The sequence below is a fragment of the Sesamum indicum genome, linkage group LG2 (assembly GCF_000512975.1).
Source record: "Sesamum indicum cultivar Zhongzhi No. 13 linkage group LG2, S_indicum_v1.0, whole genome shotgun sequence".
NCBI classification, from domain to species: domain Eukaryota; kingdom Viridiplantae; phylum Streptophyta; class Magnoliopsida; order Lamiales; family Pedaliaceae; genus Sesamum; species Sesamum indicum.
In genome coordinates, this window is record NC_026146.1 from 9,473,674 (window position 1) to 9,479,773 (window position 6,100).

Sequence of the window (6,100 nt, forward strand, 5' to 3'; positions counted from 1 at the left end):
AACAACTCCCACTCAATCTAGGGTCAATTTCATTATCTCCGCCAATTATTGGGTAAGAACGTAGGGTCTCACCCTCGACAGTGATAAAGGCCATGAGTTGTCTATCTAACCAGGTCAATACCCCCTTTATAAATTTAACCACGAAGGGGGAGTTCCTCACTCTCCCGTGCTCTAAAAATTGGTGCGTATGCAGGTAGTCAGACGAGGCATGAGAAGACTTGAGAGGGGGATACCCTTCTCATCTTTGAGAAGGGGAATATGATTTTCTGAAACTGAGGTTTATTAGTTGTTAAGTACGTACATAATTCAACAAGAAATTTCCTTACCTGTCGAATTTCTAAGTCTACCAGTCGAGCTATCCCGACCAGTCCCAATGTAGCATCCCAGAAATGCTCAACTTTTCACGCTCTTGCTACTGTTAAACAAGGCAAGTCCAGAAGAAGGCCTAGTGGAGCTAGTCGGGGTGCTGCCCAATGAACTCATTCTAGTTTTTTCTTTAGGCCCCAGGAGTGGTCCTTGGTGAAGGAGAGACATGTCATTTTCCTATAGATTCACTGGATGCATGGGTCCCCCTAAGAAGGAATTGCAATTATAAGCATGACGAGATGAAATAATTAAGCATAAAAAAAATATAAAATACTCAGAGAGTCCCCTAAGGGTTTACCCAAGGACTCAAGCCAAAATTCCCTAGAAGCCTTTCACCAATTAAAGCCCGACAATCATAAGGGTCTTCATTCAGTTCAACCAGTAAAGAAGACAAGGCCACAATCCTTGCCCCAACACTTACAGAAGGAAAGGCCTCCTACAGCCAGTGATTTGGGAAAGTCTAAGGGTAAGGGGGCAACACATAGAAGAAACTATTCTTCCAACGCTTTGGGTTATTAGGGGCAAGCAAGAAGGACACCTATTGTCGTGGTATAAAGCAAAAAAGCCATTTTCAACACGTTTCAGCCAAAAACCCTGAGCAAAAATACTAGCAGTGATAGGGGACCCGCAGAAACAAAAAATCATGCAAAAACTAGCCAAAACCTAAAAGAATTAGGGACCAACTGATTCAAAAGCATATGGAAATGACGGGGAATGTCAGCATAAAAGGAAGGAATGGGGAAACGTAAGACTGACCATTATTGGGTTAGGAAAGAAACACAGACAATTCGAAGGAGGAGAATTGTTGGGATCGCATTTTGTGCTTATTTCATATGATATTTTGACCTATTTTGTGATCAAAATGCTTCTAACTAAATATTATTTTGCAGCATTAGGACAAATAAAATGAAAAATGAAGAAAAGAACCAAAATAAAAATTCAGACAAGACTCAAACTCGATTTTTGGCAAGAATTGGGAGCTGTTTGGACTACCTTTTGATGAATAAGGAGTTTAACTAGGATTATAATTTTATTTTCATTAGTCTTTTAGTTCAATTAGGAATCTACCTTTAATCCTAGTAGAATTAGGTATCTAGTTAGTATATATATGTGATGTAATTCACTTTAAGAGTCAACTTTTGAACTCTTGTAAATTTCAGACCTTGAATTCTCGTCTCTCTATTTCTCTACGTTTTTATAATTTTTTTTACTTTGCTTTTCATGCGTTCTTCCATGAGCATGTCTAGCTAGTTCTCTCATTCCGGATGAAAACTTGGTGAATGCTTAATTCCATCAAGTTGTGAGATTTAATTTATGCTTTTTACTTTTATTCATATTGGTATTTGTGTTGTTCTTCTGTTTTTATTACAAATAATTTGATTTATTAATGATAGGTACCATTATTCATTGTCAAAAATATTTGTCTAGTCATTGAACTTGCAAATCCGTAATTGTTTGTTTAGTTCAATAACTAGTGGTACCATAGCATAATTGATTATGTAGAAATTTTCAATTATGTTGTGGGGAATACACAATCTAACTTAAATAAATCCTCGTAGGAATTAATTGGTTAGAATTGGGCCTTTCTAGTTCTTAATGTTATTGGTAAATTAAATCATGGGGACGTTCTCAAGGTTGTTTACTGATTAGGGATTTAGTCAACGGACGTTTCTTGACTATCCAAAAAGTAAGGAAAGGTGAGGCCATTAGGTCGTACCAATGGTCATAACCAATTTATCTATCATGAATGATTGTTAGTTTTACATCTATGATCGACCGTAGAATTAAGCAGGATCCTGTCTTTAACTGGAATACTTTTCTCTTATGTTTACCTCTTCTAATTTTATTAGCTCTTTAGTTTAATTTAGTTTTATTTTTATTTTTTTTTTCACAATAAAAAACCACCTAATTATTTTTATTTTTGAAGAAATTAATTTAAAATCAATCCCTGTGGATTCGACCCTATTCACGCTTCTAAAAAAGTATTCGTAAGAACTATTTTTGGTGGATTCGACACCCATCAAGAATGGAGGCGGCTGGTAGGAGAAGGAATATAAATAGTGAAAGATGGAAAAATATGAAATTCAACTATCAACTGAGCCACGACAGAAGTTTTGAGACAAGAAGACCCCTAATCCACCGGCGATTGGGGCACTTCCCTCTCTTCTTCCCCAAGAGAGGACCCTTTCCCTTTATTCCCCCTACTTCCTCTTCTTTAGGCTCCTCATCTATTAGACGGCGAGCAGTCGTCACCATCTGACGGAGGCGGACACTTGGGAACTGGCGAGCTAAGGCCCGCCCTCTTGGAACTGGTTTTGGAGGGATCATTGCTGGGAAGGTTTCCTTCACAAACCTAACAGATTCATCTGAAGATGTCATTAAAGGACTCCAAGAAGAAAATTGCAAAGGAGTTGTGGAAGAGAGAAGGAAATATTTACAAATTTTGGGAGGACGAAACCCTTGCTCTTCAAGAGGAACACACGAAAAGAGGACGAAGAAAAAGAGAAGTTACACTTGGGTTAAGGACGTAGGGAGGAAGTTAAACCCACATCCCTCCATAACTGCCCCTTATTGGGCGGTTACTAGGTAGTTCAGGCGCGTGGGAGGGGGACAGTTGCCAAACGCCCTCCAAAACAGCAATCATGATTATTAGGGGTAACCCTAGTCGTTATTGCCTTACTAACAGCATGCAGAACGCAAACCCCAATACTTCAAAAAGTAGATAAGAGGCAGGAAAAGAGCAAAAGACAAGGGGGACACCCAGAACCATGAGTCCTCCCAAGATGAACAAATGGGGGGTAGCCTCCCTCAAATATAACAAGAACTTCCTACTCTAAGAAGGAGTTAGGGGACACCCTTCCTTTGTAGAGTGGGGGGGGATTGAATGATGCATATGGCCCAAAGAGAGACCAGCCCAAGAAGGAATAAAGAACCCAAGACCTCCCATATTAGCCCAATGACCCATGAAGAGGTAAGAGCCCAAGATGCTCACAGACTTAGCCCAAAGATTTGGCCTAATAAGGATATTGGCTCAAGGCCCATACTTAGAACATTTCCCGATGTGGCATAGTTCTAGCTCGCCAAGTATACCCTATAAGCACGCAGTCAAGGGGAGGACCCCTTAAAGCCTTAGATTCCTTGGTGGGCAGGAGTCCTCACCAGTGAAGGACTCCTTCAGCAACTAGAAGTCCTCACAGATGAAAGATCTCCCCCAACTCGGATATAGGTCTTCAAAAAGTAAACCTAATAGCAGATAAGAACATATCAAGACTTATCCAAACAACCTTCACCCTCTTTATCCGAAAATTAAGGGAAACGTGAAGATTCCCATCGCAGGAAGGCACCCCTCTATAAAAACAGGTTTTGTTTCTCAAGTCCTTTGACTGATTAGCCCGAGTCCATCAAAGCCAAACTTGCTGGGCTCGTGCTATTTTTGCACGCATCAATTATAATAATAATATGTTGTCCATTAAATTTTGTAAACAAGGGCTTAACGATAATTTTTCTATCAAAAGTATATGGATACATCAAAATAAATACTTGATAGAATTTATTCTGTTTCAATAATACATATAAGTAAACACCTAATTAATTATATAAAATTTTTATATCATTCATTTAACAAAAAATAATTCTATTATTCATTTAATATGATTTTCGAAATAAACGGGACCAAAAAGTTTAAAGTACACTGGGACTTGAATCAATTCTTCCAATACATTTGTTTTGAATATTGAACTTGCAGCCCAATGACTGCATTCAACTCTACTTACCTAATGAGAGCATGTACAAGACCTGACATTGCAGTTTACAGCGCACAAGTGACAACTCACAAGTGTGGGCATTCAGGGCAATAATGTACCATTAATACTAATAATAACTGCATGACCAGCTAACAGATGCCCTCTCACCCTCCCTTTATCTTTTTGAGAAAAGGAATCCCCATCAACTTGGCTTGTTAAGTTGCAAAACACGGAAACACGATATGCACACTGCCTATCATAGTCCCACTTTGTTGGAACACTAAAGAGTAAAAATTCTTGCTTGGGAATTCTTGGAACCTCATTTTTGTTTGATTCAGCAAATAATGCTCCAAGAAATAATAATACTATAGATGAAAAAAGGAATATCCTACATTCATCGTATAAAGTTAAAAAATAAATAAATAATCCTACTTTTAATAAAATTCAAACTTGAAATCTTAAATTTTTTATCGAAATCTTGATTTTTGAACTCCATTATTTAAAATAGAGGTCCTATCGAATGTGTGGATATTTATCGTACTTAATGTAAATGTATTTAGAAAAAAAAAATACAGGCAACCTCTTTATGATATTGTAAATAGACATATTACCCTCTATAAAAAAAATTAGTATCTCTTCCTGTATTTTTTATAATACAATAATTTACCCATCTGTATGTTTTAAAATAAAACAAGTTAACTCATTAGATATGGAGATAAAATATTGCATTATAATATTTATTTGCAATATTACAGGGATAATTATATTAAGCTCACTTATTTTATTATTTTTAATTAAATAATATATTAATCGAATTAATATATTGATTAATTATTTAAATAAATTATGTAATTATTGCTTAAAAAAGAAATCTCCACCGCTCAAACTGTCTTAATCACTGATTTTCAGCCAGCACTTGGGAGGTATGTTGATGTGATGTGTGTTCGCCCTGTAGCCTTACAATCTGTACACCCAATCAAGATAAGGAAATTGGATAGTAATTATTAAAAATGAAAAGGACCCTTTAAATAAAAATACATGTGAAAGTGGGGGAAGAATAGAATATGTAAGAGAAAGGGTTTTCTTGTAAAGCAAAGGATTCTGTGTTGTATGATGCAAACCAGCATAAAAGACAAACAAAGCCTGCCATATATCATCATTACACCATCTAGATTCCCTCCAGCCCACTACCATCCAAACAGTTCAAATGTTTTTAATAATTAAGACAACGTTGTATGGAAGATATTTGGTGAAGTGGGAGAGTTAGAAAGGCCATATATATGAACCGAACATCAATAATTGAGAGTTCAAGATTACATAAACCCTACATTAGTAATTACTCGTAATATTAATGTGAGTAGAATTTTTTTAGTTATATTAGGTTTGTTTGAATTAAATTAAGTGTAAATTACAATCACCTTTCATGAAATTTGGTATAATTATGAATACTATTTAATTGTTTGAAAAATTATAAATACCCCTATGATATTTGATGAAATTATGTAATCCTTGGATGGAGGTACAGAATTGTCAATTTTGCAATTACTGCATTTTTTTTATTTTCTTTAAAAAAAATTGAAAACTTATATAAAAATCGAATGGGGTGGATGAAAATATTTTAAAAATTATAAAAATGTTATCTACTTAATCCATAAAAAAATTATAAAAGATAAATAAAATTATAATTTTTAATCCATAAGGGTATTTTGGTCAGTCCACCATAAAAATTGGATGGGAGCTTAACGAATTGGGATAATTGTTAGACGACCGTTAAAATCAGAGGGGTATGGATAATTTTTAAATAACAAGGGGGTATTCGTAATTATATTCGATCGAATAAGTGTGATATATTTATTATGTGATTGGTCATTCTTCTTGAACTATACACCAATAATATTAATACACTTATCATATAATTGTTCAGATTTAATTAAATCCGATCTGAATTAGAATTTACCCTGATGTGAATTCAATTCTTATGTCATAAATCG